This window comes from Artibeus jamaicensis, unplaced genomic scaffold (assembly GCF_021234435.1).
Source record: "Artibeus jamaicensis isolate MK-2021 breed Jamaican fruit bat unplaced genomic scaffold, CSHL_Jam_final contig_233, whole genome shotgun sequence".
Classification (NCBI taxonomy): Eukaryota; Metazoa; Chordata; class Mammalia; order Chiroptera; family Phyllostomidae; genus Artibeus; species Artibeus jamaicensis.
Window position 1 is genome coordinate 13,296,284 of NW_026521486.1, and position 26,958 is coordinate 13,323,241.

Genomic DNA, 26,958 nt, shown 5'->3' on the forward strand with positions numbered 1-26,958 from the left:
ATAAGAGCGTATGGTTCTAGACAGACAGAGGTGGCACCTACAATTAATAAAAGAGGGGAATGAAGTGAACCTCCCAAAGACCCAACAAGGCTAGGGACACTAAGAACTATTTTTAAATGGAAAAGCATCCTTTCTTTCCTTCCTCCTTCCCAGTCTCAGACACCCTGGCTTTGCGTACACAGTCACCCGCTTGATAGTCACTTGTTGGAGGGAGGGAGGAGGCAGGGATAAATGAATGAACGAACGAATGCTCTCTTCCCACACAGGAGGCCATTTTCCTGGGCAATGACTCAATAGGGACATGGTGCACAAGAAAAACAGATCAATTCACAAGTCTGAACATTTCGCCCCGTACAGCGCGGCAGGGGAGTGGACCGCAGGACACTCTCTGGGGCAGACAGACAGCCTGGGCGTGGATTCTGGCTCCACCACTTGCCATCTGTGAGACCTCAGGCAAGATGCCTAACCCTTCTATATCTGCTTCTTCATCTGTAAAACAGGGATGAGAAAAGGACCTGGTTCCCTGGGTTGGTTGTAAAGATTAAATGAGTTGCTACTACATGCAGAATGCTTAAATGGGTTGGCAGCAAAAAAAAAAAAAAAAGGTGTTTGTTATAAATTTCTGAAGCTACTGAAGATACACACTAGGTTTGTATGCACATAATTCATGACAAAAGTCACTCCCCTGCTCTCGGCAGGGGAGGTAGGAACCTCTCTATTCCTGCGCCATCAAGAGAACCCATGAGAAGGTGCCTGACCTCAGTCCAGGCTCGGGATTCTCCGACCGCAAAGCCACGCAGCACAACCTAAGGTCCAAAGGTCAGGACAAGCCATCTCCGCAGGTAGCCAGTTACTTCCGGGAGGTGTCCGGGTGAACCCACTCCTCCTCATGCAGTTCCCCTTAGACTGGTCACTTTGAGCCACATGGAAACCCTGACAGTAAAGTCATCCATTCCAGGACGCCTGAAGCTGTGTCCTCTTTCCCCTCCTTCGCCACCGAGAGCAGGGTCGGCAAACTTCTTCTACAAAGGGTCAGAGGGTGTTTTGGCTTTGTGCCATGTGGTCTCTGTCATCACCGCTGAACGTGGCCACACAGACAAGACAGAAATGGATGGGTGCGGCTGCGAGCCAACCCTTCACTGATGGACACAGAACCTGAATTCTGTACAATTTTCACATGTCGGGAAATAATATTTTTCATCGATTTTTTTTGACCATTCACAGGAACAGGGGATGGGCCAGGTATGGCCCTCAGGCTGCGGTTTGCTGGCCCCTGCCCTAGAGGGTGGCCCCAAGTATTCTGGGGTCAGCGGTCTGAGCCCCAGCATACCGCCCAACCCTCTCTGGGCAACTGTCCACATAAAAGCCATTCGAATTTGATTAGGCTGATCGCTGACCGGGGAAACACTGGCCCTTTGTTCCTCCACGGTCGCCTCGGGAAGAGGGGAAAAATCCACGTTGTGTTTTTCTTTAATTTATTACTTCATTTTTCATTTCCACCAAAAACGAGGTAAACTGTTAAATGCATGCAAGTTGCCCGTGGTGCACAATGGCACGGCGACACTTTGGAGGAGGAAAAACAGCCATAAAACTTGTAAAATTATGCCCACGCCATGCAAGATTAACCTCTCCCCGCGGCGGCAGATGGGCTCCCGGAGACCTGCGGCTGCAGGACCGCCGCGGAGAGAACCCCACTGCACAGCCCATTAAAAATCGGCTTTTATGGGGGGCAGTATTATTTAATTGGTTTATTTTTCTAATACAAGGCCTTTAAAATGCTTTGACCGTGTGGGGCCTGCAGTCCAGGTCCTTTCCCAGGGCCGTCTGCTCCTGCGGCTCCAGCAGCCCTGCCCGTGACTTCACCGGGCGCCATGCGAACCGACGTTGACACCCCAGGCCACGAAAGCCAAAGGGGCCTGGTGTGCTTTTTATGGGAATGATAACAATCCCACCATTTATGAAGCGCTCACTGTGTGCCAGGCACTTGGCGAAGCGTAACCCTTCGCACGGTGAAGGAAGTGCCTGCATTTTATAGGTCACCTCTCTGAGCCCTGCCCAGCCCTCCAGTCCCCTAACTTCTGGAACTTGAGGAAGTCAAGGCCACATGGGTGGAACGAGGCCAAGCTGAGACTCAAACCTGACTACTGGACTCTTCATATCCAATACAGGCCTGGGAGACAAAGGGTGAGCAATCATTCACTTAGGTATGAGTACACTGATACTGTGGGTGTCTCAGGAAAAGTGGCATCAGAGGACATTGAGCAACCAATACACATAGATGGTGGCACTCAACGTTTAAAGAGCACTCGGGGTGCAGCAAGTAGGTCACACATTTAATAGGCACAACAGTCCTATGTGGGGGTGGGGGCGGGTACCACTGCTGTCCCCACTTCACAGATGGGAATACTGAGGCACTTAAGGACCGAGCCTAGGTCCCAAGACTAGTGAGAGGTGAAGGCAGGATGCTGACACAGGCAGTCCACACTCCCAGGTGCCATGCTGGGCCAATGTCAAATCCCCAATCCACCACCCATCTCACTAGTGGCCCAACACCTGGTTGCCCGGCCAGCGCTAGGACAGGTCATTTAAAATGTAATTTGGTGTTTTAGGGTTCATCAAAAGAATGTGCATGATGGCAGAACCCTTAGCTAACAGTTATTACGCTCATGCACCTACTTCTTTGACAAGCTCTTATCAAGCATCTACTGTACGCCAGACACAAGGTGTGGGGGATACAGATCCTTTCCATCTTATTCATCAGGTTAGAACGCAGTGGGGCACACAGTAGGTGGTACTCAGGGGTTTAGGAATGACCTAGGATTCAAGGCTTCCTTTCCGAGCATCCGAGCATCCGAGCATCCGACAGCTTGTTTCCTGCTACCTCTGGAGGAAAGTGCCCGGAGCGTTAGACTGCTGGGGGTTTTTTCTTTGAAAATGAAAGGTCTAATGATCAAAGGCCCTAAGACAGGAACCCTGAGGACATTTAACGGAGGCCTTCTGTGGTCCACTCACTGCTCTGAGTTTTAATTAGCAACGACACTTGTTTTCTTCTTTCTAAACTCAAATCAATGAAATTCAAGACCATTTTTGGAAGAATCTAATTGGCTCAATTTACAGTATGATTTCCTAGGACCAGAAATAGTTCTGTAGATTGCAAACACAGAAATGAAGCTAAAATTAAAATTCGGCCCCTGGTGTTTGCTTCACTCTGGTGACTAGCACGTTGGTTTTGAGCGGAAGCCTCACTGCCAGTGAGCTGAGAGCTGTGATGGCAAGTCGGCTGGAGACTTGGGGGGCGGAGCCTGCTCAGTCACCCGCGTGGGACCCTGCCAGTCCTGCCGGGGAGGGGCGGAGCTGGCTGCTGGATTGTCGATTTGGGACTAAAGTCATGAAGCTGAAATGTTCTGGGGCCCTGTGTGAGAACTTGTCTTTGACGCATTTCATAAAGCCAAAGACATTTGGGATTCTGGGGGCTGGAACTCAGGTTTTATCAAATACAGCAACAGTTAATAATAATAATCATTTACTGAGAATTTACTCTATGTCTGAGATGCCCAACATAATGCTAACCATTTTTTTCACATTTTGCATTTAATTCTCATAAAAATTCTGTTATAGTCAATAAAAAATATCTTTTATCCCATTTTATTTATTTTTATGTTTCATTCCTTATTTCCCTCCTGCCCTCCCTCTCGACCCTTGGTGATGGCTACACCCACCTGAGCACAGTCAGGGAGACAGAAGCCCAGAGAGGTTAAGTACCTAATTTGCCCCAAACCACACGGCCAGCAAATGGCAGAACAAGAAGCAAATTGAAACCCAGGCCTCTCTGTTTCCAGAGGGAACGATCTTAGAAGATGCTTCCGCACAGCACTCCCACCGCACACACCAATGTCCTCACTCCTCTCAACACTCCGTGTGAAGCACTCTGTCCTGACGGCCCCAGTCCAAATGGGTCTCTGCCCCTTTCACTGGCAAAACAGCTCTAACGCCCGGCCGACTTCAGACACTTTCCAAATCTCCTGATTTGCTAACAGCCCAGGCACGACTGCTGCTCTGAGAGTCCGGAGCAGCAGCGCAATTCTGGAGACGCCTCCTCCCAGTGCACCGACTCATGCTGTTCAGCACCATCCAGTCCGTCTGTCAAGAGGACGTTGGGACCGGACTGCGTCTGAGTCAACCTCATCAGGTGAGAAGAAGGGCGAGCAACACCCAGCTTCCTCCAAGGGAGCCCATCCCGAGAGAACAGGCCATTCTGCTCTGTAACTGTGGGATCCCTGAAAGGCACTATGTCATAGCTCTCCCCCGTCCCCTTCAGAGGACACCCTACTGAAACCAGAGGGACCCACTGTCCCAGTTTGCCTGGGACTGAGACATGCCCAGGACCTAGGACTTTCAGTGCCGAAACCAGGAAAATCCCAGGCAACCCCGGGACAGTGGGTCACCTGGCAGTGCCCTGGGAATGAGAAAGTTCAGGAGCTGAAGTCACCAGAACCGGACTCAAATCCTGGTTTCACGATTAACTCATCTTGGGACACTAGGTCAATGCCCTAATCACTGAAACTCAACTATAAAATACCGTACTAATGCCTATGTCCTAGGGTGGTTATGGAAATTAAATGACAACGCAAAAAATTGCTGGAGACATGGCACCCAAAACATCCATGTGAAATGTCACAGTCACAGACCTGGATCCTGCCCCCAGCTCTGCTCTTCACCTTGAACAAGGTCTCCCTGGGCCTCAGCTTTCTCCTTGGTCTGGAGAAGAGGTAGAACCAGGTGATCTCTAAGCCTCTTCCAACTGGAAATTCCTCACCCGTAAGCACAGTGCTTGTCTCCCGGGAGAACTGGTTTTATAGCCCCAGAGAAGCACTGGGGGCAGGGGTGTGAGGGGTGGGGGCAGGGGACCAGGTGGCATACAGCAGTGATGAGGGAAGGAGAGAGAGAAGCCTACAGGGCCAGCAGAGGTTGTGAAGCCAAAGGCAAACCTTGGCTGTGAGACAGACATTTCTTCCCCATTTACAAACCATGGCCAAAGGCCATAGGCCGGCATCCGGGTTGAAACGACAAGATTTTTCATATGGAAAAATGCCACCATCTAATAATAACCATAAATATGGGACTCTCCTCCCCCACAAAAAGCCTCACAGAAAGCAGAGCTGGGGGTGTCTAGCTCTGGGGGAGCATGGGCCATTTCTGGAACAAAAACCTCTTGTCTCAGTCTCCACTCAGGACTCCAGCCCGAAATTCCGCGGGAGGGGATCAGGGCTGGGAGGTCTCAGAGCGGTGGGAACCCCACCCTCTCCCTGGTGCACCTGTGACCCTCTTCTTCAGGGATTACTCTCGGCTTTTGAGGCCAGCACCACCCACTGGACCACCTTTCAAAATGCAAAGGAAGAAGCTGTCTTGGAGTCCCTATGGCTAGAACCTGAACTCCTTGTGTTGGCTCCACCTGTGGAAGGAAAGCTCAGATCTGGAGGAAAGAAGAAGAAAGAGGACAATGTGGGTGGGGAGGGAGGGGCAGGAGGGAGGCCTGAAACCCCAAAGGTTCCTCCCATTACAGCGGGACACAGAACTGGCTCTGCCCTACACAGTTCCCGTGTAGATGAGAGTACAGAGAGGTAAATACAGTAAGTCCTAAAAATGTTGCAACATGAAGAAAAAAAATTTGAGTGCTCAGAAATCTGCACCACTGGGAGATTTCATTGTATTTTAAGGGACCAGAGGCACTTTGAACCCAGTGTGTGTGTGACACATTCTGGAATCTGGAGAGGGCCAGGTTTTAGCTTTCCCTGTTTGCTCCATCCCAGCAAAGAACAAGGACTCAACGCTCACGTTTGGAGACTGAAGGGTTCTTATCCGGCCTCCGACCACTCCCGCTCATTTTCAGAGGAGAAAAAACATCCCCAAATCAACAGACAGCAAATTTATAAACAATAGTCAGTCGCCCCAGACAAAAGCATGCCCTGCCAAAGGGATGCAGCATGATTGAACCGCAAGCAACAGCAAAATATTAAACTTCCGTTTTGACTATCCTGGAAGAAGTTTCTCTAAAAGCTTTTCTGGTAAGCCATTCACTTTTCTGGGGGATAGAACCTGAGCTCATCTGAGTGCTCTCATTACTGGGCATTTGCAGTTTCTTTTTTTCTGGAGTCAATGTGAGAAATGTCGGATTTGAATTAGTGGTGGATACAAAACGCATGCCCTATTGCACCTTGAGAGAAAAACTGGGTCCAGTGAGAAGACAGAATGCCCAAAGGGCCCACGGTGGGGCTGGGAGGGCAGGGCCAGCCTCTCGTAGGCTGGCTCATCCCCCCAGCTCTGAGCCCGGCAGCCCAGCCCAACGCCTGTCTGGTTGGCCCCTCTCCACCTAAGTGCTTAGTGCAGAGGAGGCACTCAGCACATCTGTGTCAAGGGAATAGAAAAAAAAAACCAACCCTAAAGATACTTCTTTTCTAAAGGGTAGCAGGTCAAACCACTTATTCACAGCAAGAGAACAAAGAAGTTGGCATGTTCTTTCCTAACAGACTTCGTCAAAATTATTTCAGTGGCATTCTTAGTCAAAGCAGTTGAACTGGGGGGATCCCAGATCTGCACGTTTCCCTGCACTTCTCTGAAACGAGCCACGTCACAGCTTAGAGAGGTTCAGACCTGGAAGAGGCCAAGCAAAAAGGCAGCTCTGAATGGTGACTCAGTGTTCTCCACCTAGCCAGGGCCTTTGGGTGCTTGACAGACATTCAGCACACGTGTGTTACAGGCGACCTTCCGGGAGCCCCAAGACACTGAGGCAGGAGCCAGGTTCAGCCTAAGCTTTCATTAATACTATTATCAAACTTCAATTTTCCAACTTCCTATTCCTTCCTGCTCATAGTCCCCTGAACAGGGACAGCCCAGAGCCATTGAAGCAATTTCCAGATCCATTTCTCCTTATTGGAGCCCCTATGAGCAACTACTGAAGAATACTGAAGGATTCAGGGGCTTGATTTCATGGGGGAATAACCTGACCTTCATGATAGTTAAGCCCCATGCCAAGTCTCCCCTCCCGCTGTAAAGCTCCTCCAAGCTCCAGATGCCTAGCCTGGGAGGTGGCGGCAGAACTAAAGTGAATTAAACTTTAGGCAGATGAAGGTCAAGGGTATAAATCTGAGAATTAGATGAATGTACTTGGTATGAATTGGGAAGAGAAAAGAAAGATACAGCTTCATCTAAAAGCCAGGAGATTTACTGTCATAGAAACCTGCCACTGAGGGACTCTGATACTCAGTTTTGCAGAAAATACTATCCATATTACAATATTTAGCTGCCCGGAGAAGACTGGGCCATCAAATACACTCACCCAAACCAGCAGCCTCTGCAGGCAACCCACTTCCTGTTTTGGATGATTCTGGCCCATCTGCAGAAACATGCTGGGAGCAGAGGGTCGTGTCTGCTTCCAAAAAGCACAGGGTCCCTGCCGAAGGGCAAACCAGCTGTCAATCAGACAGGTGAGTGCAGAAGCTGGCGCATCTCAGTAAAGAAGGGCTTTTAGAGACAATCTGGCCCAATGACAAGCAAAGAAAATGAGATGCATTGTTCTATGTCATTTTATACAAGGGACTTGAGCATCCCCAGGGGGGGTTCTAGAACCAATCTCCCCCGTGGATACCAAGGGAGAACTGTATGTGAATGAAGAAAAGTACCCTCAGAAATGGTTCTGATTCAGCCAGAGAAATGGCAGGAGGCAAAACTGAAAAACTATCTTTCGGGCCTGTTGAATCACAAAGAAACTTCAGGCCACTGAGGCGGTAAACCCCCCAAATTGCTGGTGACCCCCCAAATTGCTGGTGCCATTTGTTTGAAATGGCAAAGCTGTTTTCCTAAAATCCCAACCCAGCACGATTTCAAATGAAGTACGATAAACGTGCAAAACAGGCACAGAAAGTAGACAAGTGGCCGCCCGAGGCCCGGGCTGGAAGGGCGAGTGGCGGGAACAGACACAGAGCTTCTTTATACAGCGATGGCAACGTTCTAAAACGAGGCCGTGGTGATGGCTGCGTACCTCTGTGAGCACACAAAAACCCGTTCAATGCTACACTTAAGGTAGTGCATTTTATATGCAAATTATACTTCAATGAGGCTATCATAGAAAAGAAGTGCAGAAATGTTTAAGAAGAAAACCCCGAAGATTAATATATTTGGATCTATTTGAGCAGATCTTCCTTGTAATACCAATATGAAAGATTTAATCAAACAATTTATTTGCCTTCAGATTTTAAGTTGAAATATTCTAAGTTCACATGTAACACTGGAGCATTTAAGAAACTTAAGATCACCATATTTCTAAGTTTGTGGTTTGAGTTTGACATTATTTATGTATTTCTTTGTCAATTAGATATTGAAGTACTCAAAAAAGATACAAATATACTCACATAAGATATTAATGTAGTAATATTAATATTATTAATATTAATAATTGTAAATGCAATTTAAAATGTTAAAGGTTAAGTTTGCTAAAGGGTTAAATATGACTCAAATGCTACTCTATAGAGAATATAGTCAAAAACACTGTAGTAACTAGGTATGGTGTCAGGTGGGCACTGCATTTATCAGGGGGATCATGTCATACGTTATGTAAATGTCTAATCACTATGTTGTACACCTGAAACTAATACTGTACATCAACTGCGATTGAGAAATAAAAAAATATTTTTAAAAAAGACTACCCTAACTATAACGATTAGCATTTACTATACTTATGAGCAGATGAGTAAGATTTTAACTTAAAGGATAGTTCCTAGATTTAGTTTTTTCAGAAGCCTTTTTCATATACAACTGTCCCCTCATCACAAAAAATAAATAAATAAAAATAAACGCTCACATTAACAGAGAACTAACAGGAACTGGCACCTTCAAGCTGGTCTAAGGGAGGAGGAGGAGAAGGAGAACCAGTCTCGACCCAAAACTCAGCTCAAATTCTGTTCCTGAAAACCTTTACTGTGTGGACGGATTCTACTGTTGAGAATGCAGGACCCTGTGGAAAGACACAGTTCGAGAACTGAAACAGGCAGTTAACCTAGGAAAGCCCTTATAAATGACCTCTTAAGTCCACGTAAATAAAACAGGAGAGACAGCCCCAGCCATCCTGGTCTTATTAATTCCATTCTGCACACCTTGAATGAGTAATTACGGGCATTGTGCACTTACTTCCCATCTACCCTCCCTTCCCCCTGCAGAAATTTTACACTCTTCCCAAGTTTTCCCTGGAATGCTTATAAGTTTATTTTGCAGTGATGCAGATAATATTCCAGAATACCTTCTTCCCTGTAGCTGGTGCCCCAAGTCCGAGTTTACGGCTTAGAGACATTCAGACCTGCCTCTGGGGTTCCCCGGCAGCTTCAGAGACAGCAAACAATGCCCATGAGAGTGACTGGGCTGCTTGGGAAGGGGAATACCCTAAGCAACCTTTACTTAAGCTCCTCCCGCACGGCACGGCATTAACCCCACACTTACGCTTCCCTCCAACACCGAAGGCTGTTCAGCTCCGTGCATGAGCAATTCATGATGATACAGTCAGACTGTGCCTGGCAACCCACTTCTCCCACTGGGCTCCACCCTCTCCTGGCCACACAGGCTCTTTGAACGCCCAAGGGGATTGTCACCCACCCTCAGTCTTCCTCCAGGCCACCTGGGCAAAGCCTGATCCTGCCCAAGCTTCTGCTTTCCTTCCCTTCCCTGCACCCTGTCCTAGAAGGCAGAAAGGTGGTCTTCACCAGACCACAGTGCAGTGGTTCGAATAGTGTTCACCTAAAGTCAGTCCTACTCAGAGCCTTAGAAAGGGACTATATTTGAAACAGGGTCTTCATAGGTGTAATTAGTTAAATTAAGATGAGGTCATATGGGACGAGGGGGGCCTCAAATGCAATGACTGGTCCTTATAAAAAGAGGAGAGGACACACAGGGACACATACAGAGAAGGCTCTGTGAAAAGGAGAGCAGACACTGGAGCAAGGCAGCGACAAGCAAAGGGATGCCGAGGACCACCAGGGCCACTGAAAGTGAACAAGAGGCAAAGGGATTCTCCCCTGAACCTTCGGAGGGGGCAGGGCCCTGCCCACGCCTGGATCTCAGACTGCCAGCCTCTACTGCTTGACAATAAATGCTGTTGTTTGAAGTCACCCACTTTGTGGTGCTCTTTTGTGGCAGCCCAAGGACACTAATCCACATGGTTCACAGCCTAAGCGACCTTGACAACATGCTCAGTCCCCTGACCCTCAGTGACCTTACCTATAAAAAGGGATGACCACAACATGCCTGCTTAGTAGGGATATCATAGGATTAAATAAGTTCATTCACCTCAAGTGTCTGGAGCAGCCCCAGGTAAGTGCTCAGTAAGCTAAATTAGCTACCATTCCTGAGGCCCGGTGCCTTTTTTTTCCTCATTATCCCCCAAGAGAACATCTCTAAATCCTCTTCTATTCCAACCAAAAGCCTCACTGTTACGGACATGATATGTACACATTATTTCACGAATCAGCTAGTGGACAGGAGGAGCTGGTGGTGCATAAGGAGGGTCCAACCGTGTTGGCTTTGCTCAAGGTGAGTGAGAGGCAGCTCCAGCAGGCGGCTGTGTGACTGCTGGACAGACGGTGGCTTTTCTCCGGAAGCAAGAGGCAGCTCGGGAAGAGACGAGCTCCCACCACAGAAGACATGCTCCCAGCAGGCAGGAGCTGGAGCCTCCCAAGGCAGCCAGCCACCCATCTACCCAAACCCGTTTTTTTCCCTTTCCACGTCTAGATGAGTTAAAGATGAGAGTCATCGTTCTAACTGTCCATTTATATTATTTTCTCCTGACGTTTTGCTGGCACAAGATGCTCAGAGACAACGCTGAGTTTTAAAATAGCCCGTAGGCACTGCGTGGCTGGAGCCGTGAAGATGTTTACAGCCTTTGGCTCCGGCAATTTTCCTCTTGGGAAATTACACCAAGGGAATAATCGGACAGCAGCTAAAAGATTTATGCACAAAGATGCATACTCTAACATTTCCCTTCCAATGGCCAAAAAAATTGTAAACATTTGAAGATGTCGAAGATGAGAGGAAGAGTATCATAAATCATAGTGCACTTGGGTACATTGTTAACAAATCGCAGGACATGAACTACACAGAACACTGGAGTGTTCCTAAAGGTAATGACGTCATAACATGGAAAAGGGGGTTGAACTTAAAGCCGCAGCATTCGAAATGCCATGAGGACCCGGATCTCAGCTATGTAAGTACACACACGTGTATCAAAATGCAAACAATTATTAGAGTGGCTTTCATGATTCTTCCATGCTGCATATGATTTTCCCCACTTAAAAACGGTGACTTCAATACAATGCAAGCTCGAAATCAACTCTTAAGTGTTAAAGGTGCTACCGAAAGCCAGGGAGTTCAACATGGAGAGTCGAGATTTTCCTAAAGGAAATTCAGAGATTATCCGTAGTCACTACTGTAGCTATTTTCCCCTGACAAATCTTTAAAAACGGAGAGCACATTAAGTGCGCCAAATTTTTGCCCATCCCAGAACTGTAAGCTGCTTAAGTTGCTGCCATCAGGGAGGAGGGAGGTAACAGGTGCTGGAGAAGATCCAGAGGGGGTTCAGGGCAGAGTGGGCTGAGGCAGAGGAGGCCCGTGGGCCTGCGTCCAAGCTCTGCTGTGCCTTGGATGTCATTCTTCTGGAAATGTGATCAGAGGGAAAGGCCGCTGCAGCTGTAGCCGATGAAACGTGCCCACGCTCCACGGCTCAGCCCTCCCTTCTTCCCCCTTGGGGGGTCCAAAATGCCATGCAGAACCTGGCTCCACCGTCCAGCTAAAGATAAGCAGAGGGATGTGAGTGAGCCCAAGGAGGGGAGAGAAAGAATCAAAGATACTGTAGTGATTTTCCTCCAGGGAAATGTTGAGCGTGTTCGGGCTTCTTTACAAAAAAAATCTTTGTGACAATGGGGAACAGAGTCCCACCTTTTTCCCCAAAGTAAGAAGGTCGTGTGCAAGGCCCTTATCACGTAAGCAGGAAAGCAAAGGGGTACAGCACAGACACTCTGGCTGGTTTTAGATACAGAGACTCTTTCAAAGCCAGGCAGGCAGGGTCTGTGTGTGCAAGTAAATTAAAAAGCTATAAAATAAGAAGGCACTTACAACTAGTTATGGCTGCAGGAGGACATAAGAGCCACCCGCCTCTCCATATCTATGAGAAGTGGCCAGGCAGGTGTCAAAGGGTTCTGGTTCTGAGCTTGTGTCATCTACAATCTGGGTGACTCAGACAGAAGAGAATAGGCAGAACCCTTTGAGTGCACGTTATAGGTCAAGTTGAATGCCAGGCACTTTGGTAAACATTATTCAACCTTCCCTTCCTTGAGACCATCCTGAACATGTTTTCCCATTTTACAGGTGAGAGAAACAAGTTCAGAGAGGCGTTTGCCAATGTTACACAGGCAGATATAGCAGGTATAAAGGGTTATCATCTCTGGATGCTATCAACGGAGATCTATCTGATGTAGGAGAGGAGGGGGAGATGAGCAAACACACAGAAAGAAGCATTTCGCCACTCTGGGTCCATCCTGAGTAAGGGCAGGAATGTGAAACCGTGGAAATGGGGTTTAAATTACTTCACAAAAGTAATGGAGCAGAGCCAACGTATCTGTCTGACACAGCAGGGTCAAAATGTCGGCGTCAAAGTGTCCAAACACACACAGGGGACAGCAGTGTGAAGTTCATTGCCAGGGAGTAGAGCAAGATGGCCGAGGGTGAGCCCTAAGGGTGTGAGAATCCCTGCCTCAGTCCTGGCTACCCACAAACCAGCTGAGTCATCTTCTGCAAGTGTCCTGACCCTTCTGTGTCCCTGTCTTCTCACTGGTGGGATGGCAACAAGGAGTGAACATGCCTTGTAAGGTTATTAAGAGGATTACATGCAATGAAAGCACCAAATACATGGCCAGCCACAATTCCTAGGTGCACGTTATTTTCATGGTTTTTGGTGTCTCTGAAATAAGGTTGCATCTTACAGTTGTAGTCTTCTAAGATCTGATCAAATAAGAAAGAAGATGAAGAACATTCCTGACTTGCTTCATACATTCCTGGGCCTCCCCCACCCCATCCCTCACCTTAAAGCCCAGATGCCGGGGAATGTGCTCCCTCTCCTTCTCTTTCTTCTCTCCCATTCTCTCTCTCTCCCCATGCCCCTCCCCATCTACTACAAATTTAATGCTTTGTTTTCCCAGCCAAGACAAATATCCTCAAGTCCAAAGGGCAAAGTGCCACAGCATCAGAATGCCCTGTACCCCCAGAGAGTGACACCAGAGAGAGGGCTTGTTCAGGTGCAGGTAGGCAGCTCCAGGATAACCGACCCCCGAGACAGCCCCATGCCCAAGCCATTCATCCCAACGCCAAGGTCCCTGCCCAGTGTCCTGAATAGCAGTGGAAGCCACCATACCCTGTGAGAGCCAGGGGGACAGGGATGGTGGGCCTTCAGAAGCACCAAGAAAGGCCCACTATCATGAGATCTAACCCTCCTCCCAATAACAGCCCCGGCCCTTCTGAGGTCAGAAATCCTGGATGGTGCACCTTAAAGTCGTGGTTTCTAGTAAATCTCCAGTGTTGGGTAACTAAAGCAAATAATCACCAGCTTTCTCAAAATTTGAAAAACCACACCGCCAAAAATAAACAAGTAGCTAGGGATAACATTTTCTCAACACGGAAGGTGATTCCTCCAGCAGAAGCTAAAGGAAGTCAACGTTCCTGGTAGCGGGACCCAGCGTCCCTAAGAGTGTGGACACGGGAAGCATCTGTCTGTAAGAGGTTCTGCTCGGGAAAGGCTGACGAGAGAAGCAGGCTCCTGGATGTCCAAGGTCAAGGGTGAGTGACTTCGCAGAGAGGGACACTGGGACAGAACAGGAAGGGTCAGAGAAACAGCAGGGCGGGCACTTTTGTCTTGCACTTCCTCTGATCTCAACAGATATCAACGCTCAGGGTTTTGCGTGCTTTTCACAGGGAGCATGTGGAACCTAAAATTCTGAGCAGTTCGCTCTGGCAAGTCACTGTAAGAACCATGAAAACCCCACCTGCTTCCAACAGAAGTAGGAAGCCTCAGAGGGCAGAGCACCCATCATCTGGACCCAGGTACATCAGAGAAGCAGAATATAACAAATACAGGGGAAGAAAAACCGGGCTCCTTACACATCCAGGAAGCTTTCACTGGACACAATTTGGTCTCCAGTCCAGAGGTCAACGGCTCAGTTACACATTTGTCTGCCATTCTTCCACTGTATCTGACATTGAGCATTCATTCATTCATTCATTGGTACCTCTCTTACTTACCCACAATCTACATGTCCATGGTGCAGAAGGGTTTAAAACTTAACTCAGAATAAGACATTGAATCTCAAGAATTTGGAAACAAGCAGCCTAATGTCTAACCTAATTGACCTATTTAATTTCCTGAACTTTATTACGCTAGTCTGTAGATGTAGTCACAGCTTTTGGCTTCCCTGTGCCTGAACAGCATGGGAAACTTCAGTCAAATCCAGCAACTAATCTTTATTTTTCAATTTTCTTTGGTTCTGTGGCCTCAGCCCGGAATCTTTCTTAACAGAAACTGCAGGAAGTTTTACCCCCCAAACCTGTAATGCATGGTGGAAACGTCACCCATGATCTCTGGCTTCCCGCCCCAACGGACATGACTGAAGGGCGGTGAGAGCAAAAAGAGAATGGTTTTGTTCCAAGTTCAGGCCTTTTTCTTCAAATGTCTATCAGAAATAAAAGAGACCAGTTCCTCAGTGCTGATCTTATGTGGCCATTGCCCGTGGTCTTTCATTACAAAGGTTCCCTGTGCCTTTTGATTATCTGTACCGGCGCCGAAAGCAGTGAGCCAGGCCATACATACAGACGCAGCAGGTGACCCAAAATGCTGCTTCTGGTCAGCTGGGTACTGCTGAACAGGAGCCTTAGACACTTGGCTTTCATCTCCCATTATGTTTGGCCTAAAGAGTTATTCAAGGGACCTTGCACCTGGCTGGCTGGGGCGAGTTGGGCAACAGAACCAGGACTGGGAGCCAGACAGAGGGCCCAGTGCAGGGGCCGCATCTGCACACGGGCAACCAGAAGTTGCCCACGCTGACTTTCTAGACTTAGGGGGCGATCACTTTGTAAGTTACATAAAAGTCTAATCGCCATGTTGTACACCTGAAGCTAACGTAACGACACAGTGTGTCAACTACAATGGAATTTTTTAAATTTTTTTTAAATCTTAAAAAAAGTCACCCATGTTGGAATATAGCTGTTTTTCATTCTCAAACTTCATTCGAGATAGGACAGTAAATGGCCCACTCCTGACATGGGAATGATCATAAGGAATATCTGGTTAGACATCTGCCTGTTCCAACGGGCCTTCCACACTCATCTTCCACAGCCCCTCGTGTTAAAGGTGAGCAACTCAAGGTCAGAGAGGTTAAGCGATGTGCCCACGGTCCCGAGATGGAGCCACTGCGTCTCCATTCCATGACGGGGACGCGGTGGCTTGGGGACTGAGTGTCTTGTCCAGGGGCATAGGGTCAGGTGGTGCACCCAGCAGAGATTCACGTCTGCTTAAATCAGACCAGAGGTCAGCCTTACTCTCTCTACGCCACAGTTGCCTCCCTAATGACAGTTTAAAAATGGCAGAGAGAGGCTGTGCGTTGAAAAACAACCATTCAGCATCCACAACGCACTGGGAATGCTGAGGTGAGGTAGAACGGATGGAGCCCTCAGTGAGGTTCAGGGGTCACAGAGCCTCAGGTCCTCTTCTAGCAGCTCCCTCTCATTCTTTTATTATTCCTGTCTTGGTGTTTAGATTCCGCCTGTAAGTAAAGTCATACAGTATTTGCCTTTCTCTCTCTGACGTATTTCACTAAGCGTAATGCCCTCCCAAGTCCATCCACGGTATTGCGAACAGCAAGAGTTCATTTTTTTCCACTGAGTAATATTCCATTGTATATATACACCACGGCTTTAGCCATTCATCTATCAATGGCCCCCAGGTTGCCTCCATATCTTGGCTGTTCTACATATGACTATAATGAGCCCAGGGGGTGAACATCTTTTTGATGAGCAGTTCTGTTTGCTTTGGGCAGGTGGCATTCCTGGGTCATATAGCAATTCCATTTTGGCCATTTTTTGAGGCATCCCCATACTGTGTTCCACAGCACCTCTCATTCTTTTAAGGCCAATGAGAAAACAGAAACACATAATTAGCCCCTTAGCAGGTACCCGGGCCTCTTCCTTGTGTCAGGGGCCGTGTTAAATTTCTTTTCATACCCCGTACTTTGAGGGCAGGCAGCACAAAATAAGTTCTGGATAAACATTTAGGATTTAGTCGGTTAACTAATCCAACTCTGCAGCTGAGAGAGTTACATGTCACAAGAGCCCAGAACACTCCTAGTTTTCGCTCAGGAATGTGAGGGTCTGGCTCTCACCTGGTGGTCTTCAGCCAAGTAACACAGCCAGTTGCCAAGGCCTTCCCAAGAATCCCTATCACAGAGGGCTCTGTTGAGTTTTTTCCGACGCTCACATCCCAATCACTTCCCAGACTAAATATAATAGTATCAGATGGGGCTTCAGGCTTCTGAGAAAGGATAAGCCAGGCCAGAAAGCTGATGATTCAATCTCCCACTTTTCAGCCAGCTTTGCTGCCATCCTGGAGAGAAAGCCAGCGCACCCGGGGGTCTCCTCAGAGCAGTGGGGCTGGGGACAGGTGTGGTGTCCAAAAATGTAATCAAGAAGATAAAGATCTTGGGGAAGAAAACTCCAGTAGAAGCAAAGATGGATTCTACCCAAACACAGGAAAAGAAAAATGAGAGAAGTCACAACATAAATAAAAGAATTTGGAAGGACTTTTTCACTCAGGAAAACTTATATTTAGATTTATTATATTGCAAGCCATCTACTCAACCGAAGCCAAAGTTCAAGGTCTAGGAAGGTCTGATGTACTGGAAAGTCAGTGGGCTGGAGACCAGGAAGCCAGTGTTAGGCTGAGTTCTGAACTGTTAATTAGCCCTGTGAACTTGGGAAAGGACTTACCCACCCACCTTTCTGGGTCCCAATATCGTCTTTAAATAAGAGGGTGGGGGAGTTGCTCTACATAAGGTCCCTCCCAGCTGCAAAATTCAGTACTTCTGTGACTCTGAGTCCACGGGCTGGTTCCTGCCCTGCCCCCCGCTGCTGGGAGGCTCACCCAGATTCCACTGGCAACTCACTCCACCACCGAACAGGCCAGCTTTTGTAGGCCTCCTCAGAGTGTGGTAACCACAGAAATAAACCCAAATGCACCAAAAAACGTAAATGGGTCATGAGTGCTCTTACACTTATGAAGTCAGCAGTGTGAAATGTGTAACAAAACTGTCTCCAGATCCTTTGTTGATACACAGTGAAAAAAAATCTCTTAAATATAAAAAGGCCCATTTGTTTGGCTCTCAACCAGATCGGTCTTGAGTTGGCAGCACTGAAACCCTGGTCCCAGTCGTGACCGTGGGTTGCCTCTTACCCACACATGCAGTGGAGGGAAACTTGGATTTTTTACAGAGATATCCTCTATTCTGCTGGGAATTGGGGGAGACAGGGGAAGTTGCCCTTGGCATTGACCAGACAATGAACTCACCATCCTGCCTGGCCTTGAAATAGAAAATAAGCATTCGACAGCCTCTCCTTCACCGTCTCAGGCTGAGGTTAAGTTGCTCATAAAAAAGTCAAAAGCAGGGACGCTTACTCAATGCTCAATTATTTACCCTATCACTCCAATAATCGCCATGACTCCACTGTCGTCTGAAAGCAGTTATTAAGCACCTAATGTGTGCATAGCCCTTCCCTCCTAGAGTATTCCACAAGGAGCGCCCTGGCTCGGGCTGCATGCATGACAATGAGAATGTACTCAAAGCCCGCTATACTGTACACCTAAAAATGGTGCAGATGGTATATTTTATGTTATATTTACTCAACCACGATTTTTAAATAAGATACAAAAAAAAAGTTAGGCTTCAGCCCCAGACACACCTAATCACACTGATGCAAAATAGAAACAGCCACTGAGCTATTTCCAGCACGTCCCCAAATGCCTGGGGGTGATGATATAAGAGCCTCTCCCCTGGCCAAAGTAACCACAGACCTGTGTTTCTGCATCAGGCCTGGAACCTTAGAGTGAACCCACAGCCATTTCCACCCTCCTGGGGTCTCAGACTGAGGCCTAGACCAATGGGGCTCCAACCTGAACCCTCAGGACCACCTGGGGTGAGGTCAATGCAGATTCTGGGGCCCTGTAATCCAGATCCTGACCCAAGAGCCCTGTCTGGAGGTCATTTAAAAGGAAACAGTGCTTTTAAAAAGAGCTGGTGATTTAGGGGAACCTGGGCTACATTAGAGGGCCTGCAGCCAATGGGCTGAACAGAACAGGGTAGAGGAGCCCAAGGCAGCCCCTGCATGGGCTTTAGAAATATCCACAGGGTGTGGCTGCAGGGACCACAGGCTCCTGCTCTCCAGGTACAGGTGGCCTGGCGCTGTGTTCCCACTTCAAGGAGGCCCTAGACTTTGAGTCCGTGAACAAGTCAGGGCAAGGCACACAGTATACAATTCTGCCACCTTTCCCACTGCCAGTGGACTGATCAGCCAGACACCGAACACCCAGACCCCAGGCCCAGCTCCTTTCCTCACCCTTTTTATCACTGCACCTCAGTCTCCTCCTGTGAGCTGGGCGCCATGACACCTGCCCTGAGTGTCCCAACCGTGTGTCCTGGGCTCCTACTAGTTCCTTTCCCTAGACCTCAGCCTCCACGTCTTTTTTTTTTTTAAAGATTTATTTATTCATTTATTTTTAGACAGAGGGGAAGAGCGGGTGAAAAAGCGGGAGAGAAATGTCAATGTGTGGTTGCCTCTTGTGCGCCCCTACCAGGGACCTGGCCTGCAACCCAGGCATGTGTCCTGACTGGGAATCGCACCTGCGACTCCACTGTTCACAAGCCAGCGTTCAATCCACTGAGCCACACCAGCCAGGGCTCAGCCTCCACATCTTGAAAGTGGGAACAACAAGAGCACTCAGCTCAGAGTTGTCTAAAAGGCCTAAGGCTCCAGAAGCACCCAACTCAAGACACACACAACCAACCAGATGAGACGCACACAATGAGCACATAAGTCTGACTATATTCCTATTTATTGACCTGCTGCATGTGGATGTGCTCGGGAGGGGACCAATCTAAGAGAGGACAGTTACCATACTGTTTAAAAAAGACCAAAATGTGTCATCTACCCCGTGATCACAAATCATGGCCCTCTGGCTTAGAGGTGACAAGACGGAGTTTGGAGAAGTTAACCCTTTTATTTCAAATGTGACTTTCTCCACTCTCCGGACAGGACACCAGGGGACGCCTTCCTAAATGGTGGCTGAGCACCTCTGAAGGAGGGAAGGCCAGGGGGCCCTTTCGATGAGGGAGGGGCCCCAACCCTGCTGCTCACAGAGCAGCTGCCCTCGAAGGGAGCCACACGACGTCTGGGCTGGAAGGTCTGCGGACCGCACTCCACCTCCCCACCTGGACACCACCTTTCAGCCACAGAGAACCACAGATCTCAGAACGCATCCGGGAATTTCTGTTCCTTTTTTTTTTTTAATTTTGTTTATTTATTTTTAGAGAGAGGAGGAAAGAAAAAGGGAGAAAAACATCAAAATGTGGTTGCCTCTCTCGAGCCCCCTGCTGGGGACCCAGCTTGCAACCCAGGCCTATGCCCTGATTGGGTATTGAACCAGCAACCCTTTGGTTCATAGGCCAGTACTCAATCCACTGAGCCACTCCAGCCAAGGCGAATTTCTGTTCCTTCTAACAGTCAAGATGTTTCTGCTTCTAGAACTTTCTTTACTTTCGGTTGCCTCGGCCAAGTCCCTCTTCACCCAGATTATCACATGGACTGCACCACAAGGATCCACGCCTGTGGGAGGCCTTCTTGGGAACCCTCTTACCCCACTATCCCGTGTGTTTCCTCAGAGCACTCACCTCTACCTGAAGGGACCTCATCACAGCCCCCTGTGCCCCGAACATCAAGCTCTAGGGGTCCCTCTGTCCTGCTCCCTGAGACCACAGGGCCTGGCACAGAGCAGGAGCTGAGAAAATGCTTGCTGACTGACTCATACATCCCACTCGGGGTGAACACAGAACACAGGCACCCTGGGATCACACCCCTCTCTGCCTGCGATCCTGGGGTCCTATTTTAACATTTCTTCCTATCACTCTGACAACAGGCCAGGTTTGATGATAAATCTTGTCCTGCTGCACCCAGAGGTGATACTGGCCAGGCATGAGCAGCTTGGAAATTCTAGAATCAAACTCTGGTGTCAGCTCCTGGCTGTTACTTCCTGCCATGGGACCCTTGGCAAATCGTGAGCTTCTCATCAAACCATCTTCGTAGCATTTCATGGAGACGGAAAGACAGTAGGTGTAAGTACCTGACGCATGGCACCTAGTAGGCATTCAGTAACTTAATAATAGTAGTAATACTGTTTGTCCTCTGAATACAGACTGCCAGGCCTACTAGCTACGTGACCCGGGCCCATTCATCTGTTCTTGCCATTTTCTCATCTCTAACATTTAAACAAAACTCCTAGGCTCACAGGGCTGTTGTGCGGATTAGATGCGACCATTCGGGCAACCCCCAGTGCCTGGCCCATCCTGAGCACTCAACAAGCAGCAACGATTAGTAACATCCATCCTCTTGCCTTTCCTCCTGAATCCTAGGAGCACACTGAAGGCAAGAACCTGTGTACTTGCTTCTCTACCCCAAGCACAAAATGCCTGGCACATTTTTCCGGAAGTCGCCCCGTGCCCATCACCATCCAGCTTGATTCCTGGTGTGAGAAAGAGAGCGTAGATGGGACGCAGAGAAGGCAGGAGGCACAGGTTGGGAGCACACTGCCACGCAGGCAGAAGGAGAATCTGCCGGGGGGGTGGAGGGTTCGCAGATGGTACAATCCCCCACCGCTCCACACCGCCTGGTGGGAGAGGAGGCTTGTTAAATGTTAAAAATGAGTCAACTTTCTCTTAGACACCAGAACAACGACTGGGAAGGTACTGGGGAGGGGAATAAATGGGGCGTGGGTGGAGGAGAGAGACAGGCACCTGAGCCCAGCTCTTTGGAAACTGAACTCTTTAGGAACAAGGAGTGGGAGGGCTGATTTAACTTAGATCTGCCCAAAACACACGCTCATTTCTTACTCCACGGACACCACTGCAGAGACCAAACACAGGGCATGTGAGTTTTGCAGGTTGTCAGCTATGTCAAGACCAGTAACTGTTACTGAGTTTAGCAATTTGGTAGATTGTGGTGGAGTGGGGCTGCTCAGAGCTGAGCGCTTTGACAGCAAAGGGGGTTTCTTTCACAATCTTGTCCTCTTCCACCAACTATAAAGTAAGATTAGGAAACTGAATCAAGGGGGGCTGCCCTGAGCGCTGGTCCTCAGAGGGAAAGCCAGGCGTTGGGGGCTCACCACGCAGTGCGGTCAGCAGGCCCACTCCAACACCACCTGCACCGCTATCACCTTCGCTGCCCTGCCTGATCTCCCAGGGGCCCATGAGCTGGGACAAGCGGATGGACAAGGGGCAGCCTGGGCCCTTAGGAGGCACTCCACAGATTATGGACCCCAAAGTCCTAGCCTGCAATCTCCCCCACTGCACTGTGCTCTTATCCTGGCCATAACACTTCGATTTCCCATCAACCCAGTGTGTTCGCTGTGAGGGGCGCAGCTTCAGAGCTCGTGTTAAGGAACCTGAGACAATGGAATTAAAGACAACTGCTCAGAACAGAGAACAGAAAACCTACGGGAGACTTGCCTACGAGTAAATTGTCCACAAATCCTGATGACTGTTCCTTTAAATGAATTCAACAGGTTGTATTTGTCATACAACTTTCTCGTTCTGACTATAACACGTTCTAAAAAACTGAAGGGTCTCATAAACTGAGCCCTGGTAACTAACATGGATACTCATAGAGGGTTCTCTAGCTCTAGAAATTTTTTCCACCAGAATAACCAATTAGAGAAGTTTGTCTTGTTTTGATTTATAAGCCAGCACTTTTACTTGTGGGTAGCGTCTGGAGCCAGACTACTGGGTTCGAATACTGGCTCTGTCACATCTTAGCTCTGTGACCGTGGACTGGTTACTGAACTTCCCTGTGCCTCAGTCTTCTCTTCTCATCTGTAAAATGGGAATAACAGTTATACTTCCTCGCAGGCCTGCTGTGAGATTAATGAGCTATTATGAGATCACTTAAAGAGTGCTTGGCACACTTTTAACTACTTACTTTAAGTATTTATGTACTAAATGTAGCTACCTATGTAAGACAGCACTGCCTTCAGAGTTAATCATCTACTTTTTTAAAGATCTCCACGGGTGGGTTTCTAGTTTTGTTTTAAAAGTAGAGAAGCAGCACAGAATACTGGTTAAGAGCACAGACTATAAAGCCACATTGCCTGGGATTGAATCCCAGCTCTGCCTCTTACTTGCTGTGTGACCTTGGGCAAGTGATTTAACATCTCTGAGATTTAATTTCCTCATACCTAAAATGGAGAAGACATTGCTCTCAGGCTTAAATGAGTTAATAAGTATGAAATGTTTAATGAGTAATAGCAAAGTATGACAGTTACAGCATTTCCAACTCCCATCAGCAATTCCCGTGGTCACATTTGTAAAATGTCAAGATGACCTTCAAAGTCTCGAGAAGCAACTAGGCAGCCAGCCATGGGCCACCCCTACCCCAGCTCAGCTCTGCTCAAAGTTACTGACTTACAGTTCATCAGTAAGGGGGGGGGGGGGGGCGGCAATTAGAATTCAATCGGCCCAGTTCACTGCTCCAGGCCCCTCTGTCCCCATCCTGGGGCAGGGCTGAGGGCTTAGTAGGGAGAGGGGGCAAACAGAGAGGCCGGTGCTCGAACAGTGGGAGACCAGCACGGGGGCCCCTGGCTGTTCCATGGCAACAGCAGCTGCCACAGAGCAGTGTAGCAACAGCCCACAGGGAGGGAGAGCCTGGCTCCTCCCCCTCAGTCAAAGCACCAAACCATCCACGGGCCAGAAGGCAGGCGGACCCAGCTGTAATCAGCAGCCCCACTCTCAGGCCCAGTCCAGCCCACCCCTCTGAATCCGGGTCTGGAACGGCAGCAGACACGCCCATCTTTCTCAGAGTCACCTGTCCTGGGAAGCCACAGACACCCAGACAAGCTGAGCCCCTACCCAACCAGGGGTGTCCAACCCGCGGCCCTCAGACTGCATGAGGCTCTGGATCCCTACAAAAGCGGCCCAGCACAAAGTCGTAAATTTACTTAAAACATTATGAGATGTTTTTCGTGTGATTACGTGTCGCAATGTATTTAAAGAGTGGCCCAAGACAACTGTTCTTCCAGGGTGACCCAGAGACGCCAAAAGGCTGGACACCCCTGATTCTAGACCTTCTGCACAGCCCATGGGAGTGTCTCCCTGGGGACAGAACAACGGGGACAGTGTGATTCAAGGCAGGTGGAAAAGCGGAGGGGCTGCGGGCACTCTGCAGAGCGGAGTTTCCCGGACGAGGGGCTGGGTCTTAAAGGACACGAGGAAATGGAAGCGGAGGCAGGGAAAGAACAGCAGTGACACAGTCCGGTGTCCCCAGGGAACACCTTCCTGTCTGCAGAGAGATAAACCATTGAAAACACAGCCTGTCTGCCTTCTAAGAAAAGACTGCATTTCCTGCCAGGTCCGATCGAATCTCAAAGGTATTTTGTAACTGCACTTTCCTGCCTACCTAAAAATGCCCACCTCAAATGTCATCCTCAACCCCAGATGCGTTTCGCCTGTTCCAGGTGATGTGGCCTGTTGGAAACATGTGGCTCAATTTCCCAGATTCCTGCAACTTCACCTTGGCCAGCTTCAGTGGCTGTGGGAGTTTCGGTGTGATAGTTAGTGCGTTTTATTCTTTGCAGACATTAGCAAATTTTGCCTCTGGTGAATTAGTCCTGATGGAGAACCTCAGATTTACAGATATGGAGGAAACACACACACCAACATATGTGTACATATGAACATGTGTGGGTGGGTATGTATATAAACTGTATGTGTGTGTACATGTGCATATGTGTGTGTGTTTTAAGCCATCTAACAAAGACACCTGCCTTGAGCTGCTCACTCGGGGCTCTGGGTCTCAATTCTTCTCATCGCAAAGCCACAGCGTTTTTCAGGCTCGGGTGCTGCGGGGCAAGGGTTCTAAGGCTCCACTCCAGTTCAGCGTGAAGGGCGCTGAGACCCAACAGTGGCGTCTGAGGTGGGCACACGGAGCAAAGATGGAAGGTGTGTTCACTGGTACCTGCATCAGCTTACCCGGACCCTGAGGAACCATCCAAGTCCCAGACAGAGGGTATTTAAAATCTCTCGAGGCCCGTGAGTTCAAATGCTCTGAGCACTGACTTACAGGGGCCACACTCACGGGCTCACAGTAGTCCCTCTGCCACAAATGGAGGGAAAAATGCTGTTTGTGTGGAGAAGATCTGTCCGTAACCCACTCCCCCAGGCCCCTGCCAGCACCTGCCACAAGCCCTGCGGTGGAGGGCATGACATTTCTCTGCCACCAAGACCTGGGGAGATGAAGGAACAGCTTCCCAGGTTTCCCTGAACTTTCGTGCAGCTGTTGAGTCACAGTAACAACTTCTGTGAGAGTCTAAAATTAGCTCTGTTGTGAGTGCCTTCCACTTCACAGACAGACCTGCTCCACCCCATCCAACTTCCAAAGGGATGGGGAAGGGGAATTTCACACAAAGGCAATAATGACTTCCTGGCGTTTGAAGGCGCACTTGGGAGAGAAGTCATTTACGAGGACCACGACAAAGCCCCAGACCTGCCTGAGGAACATTCTAGAATCCCATCGCAGCAGTGACACTGAAGCTCAGCGTCAGGATGTTACGTCAAGGTCGCACGGCCAGCAGCACCTGGCTTCCAAGGCCTGCGTTTCCCACTAGACCAGCCACAGGGGGCCGGGGTGGGGCAGGGCCCAGGAAGTGGGACCAGAAGGCAGAGCCCAAAGGAGCCCGGAGAGGCTCTCATGGTGCCCGGCCTGCACTTCGGAGAAGCCTGGTAAACGTGGCTCCAGGTGTTTCTGTCCCAACTTCTCAGCAAACACCCCCCTCGCCCCAGCGTGCACGGCACAGGAATAGACTACAGCTGCGAGAGAACATGGCTGACGGTGCTCCCTTCCCCCCAGAGAGGCCCTGGGACCTGCCCAATCTCCAGGCACTGCTGAGAAGAACAAATACCCTAATGAGCCGGGCTTCTCACTGCTCTGCAGGGGACTCCCCCTGGGCCCTGGCATCCTCCTGCTTTCACTCTGCCTCACCCCCCACCCCCGCTGCCTGCAGACTCCTACCTAGAATACCGGTGACAGAACCTGACTGCTGGTGGCACTTTGAGACAGACTAATACAGAGCAGGCAATTTACTAAAGCCCCCCAAACATGGGGCAGCATGAGGTACCCTTCCAGAGACTCCCTTCCAGGACAGACATGTGCAGCGGGATCTGACTACTGTCACCACTTGTCACAAGGAAGCCTCGGGTCCCCAACCTCAGAGGAGCCACTGGGGGAGAAGGAAAATACCTCACTGGGACAACATAACACATTGGCAAACAATCAGAGTGTCATCTTGGGCGACCCCATCCCTCGGCAGACTTGGGGAGAAAGTGGGTAAGACGTGATGGGGTTTAACGTGCACAGGGACCTGGGCTCCGAAAGCCTCAAGCAGGGACGGGAACTTGAAAACGGCAGGTCTGGCTTTTGTGCACCTGCTACACGCTGTGATTCGGGCTTCACGATCATCTGATACTGTTCGCCACACTAAGAGGCAAGTACTGCTACCCCTGCTTTCACAGATAGGAAACTGAGGCACAGAAAGATGCCGTGACTTGCCCAAGGCCACACACAGTTCATTCATTCCTTCATCGTGTACTTAACCCCACGTGTGGCTCCAGCCACTGCATCAGATGGGGAGCCATAGAGGGGCCGGGCTGGGATCCAAGCCCCAGCATTTGGATTCTAGACTTCACGTCCCAGGTGGCCGGCCGGCCCCCGCTGGGAAAAAAGTGTTTGCTGAGCCATGAAGACTCACGGGGGAGAGCCCCAGGGAAACCCAGGCCTCAGCCCATTTTCAGGTGTCCTGGTCCTTAGAGCTACAGAAAGGAGGGGACACCGGAGGGAGATGGGTGGACAGCGTTCCTGGAAACAGGGACGCCTTCCTCTGAGTTGGCCTCATCCTGGAAGCCTCCCCAACGTCTCCATGTAGCAGAATCCAGTAGCTGTTCTGAGAACACACGGCATTCACATGCAAGAAGCGCCGGGCCCCCCAAACGCTTCACCAGAGGGTAACCAGGTGCTGACTGTGGAGACAACTGAGACAAATGCCTGCCAGCCCCACACACTCCAGAGCCTGACCGAGCCCACACTGTGTCCCTGTCCACCACAGTCTGACAAAATCCCCTTTCTGGGCGCTGAAAACCACCAAGAGCGGATGCCCACAGTTCTGCCCCCGAACCCAGAACCAGGCCACGCCAGCTGACAACAGGTGGGTTTATTTGTTGCCAATCAATCATGGAGAAGTCAAGTTCTGGGAGGCTAGAACCAGCTGAGATTCTGTGTAAGAAAAGGCTATCACGGTTTGGGGAGAATCCCTGCAAAAACAATGGAGACAGTCAAGGGAAAAAGTTTTGAGCTGATAGACCTTGGATCGGGGCAGACTTTGTAAGACTGATGTGAGCATAACTGGACACTGTGTATGAGGCGCAGTGGCTGGCACCCAGCAAGCATTCCCTAATGATAACCACAAAGAAATGTGGGGTGCTGTTTCCATCAGACCCCAGCAGAGTAAAACCCGTGTCAATTCAGGCTGCCCGTGACCCCTGAATCACCTCATTTCAACGTTTTGAAATA

The 26,958-nt window shown here is 49.3% G+C and overlaps 1 protein-coding gene across 2 annotated transcripts in view; it reads right to left on the reverse strand.

The window, feature by feature from the left end:
* The window catches only part of CHST11 (carbohydrate sulfotransferase 11), a 235,432-nt gene that overhangs the window by 115,357 nt on the left and 93,117 nt on the right, over positions 1 to 26,958 (reverse strand). The gene's annotated exons all lie outside the window — the stretch shown is intronic.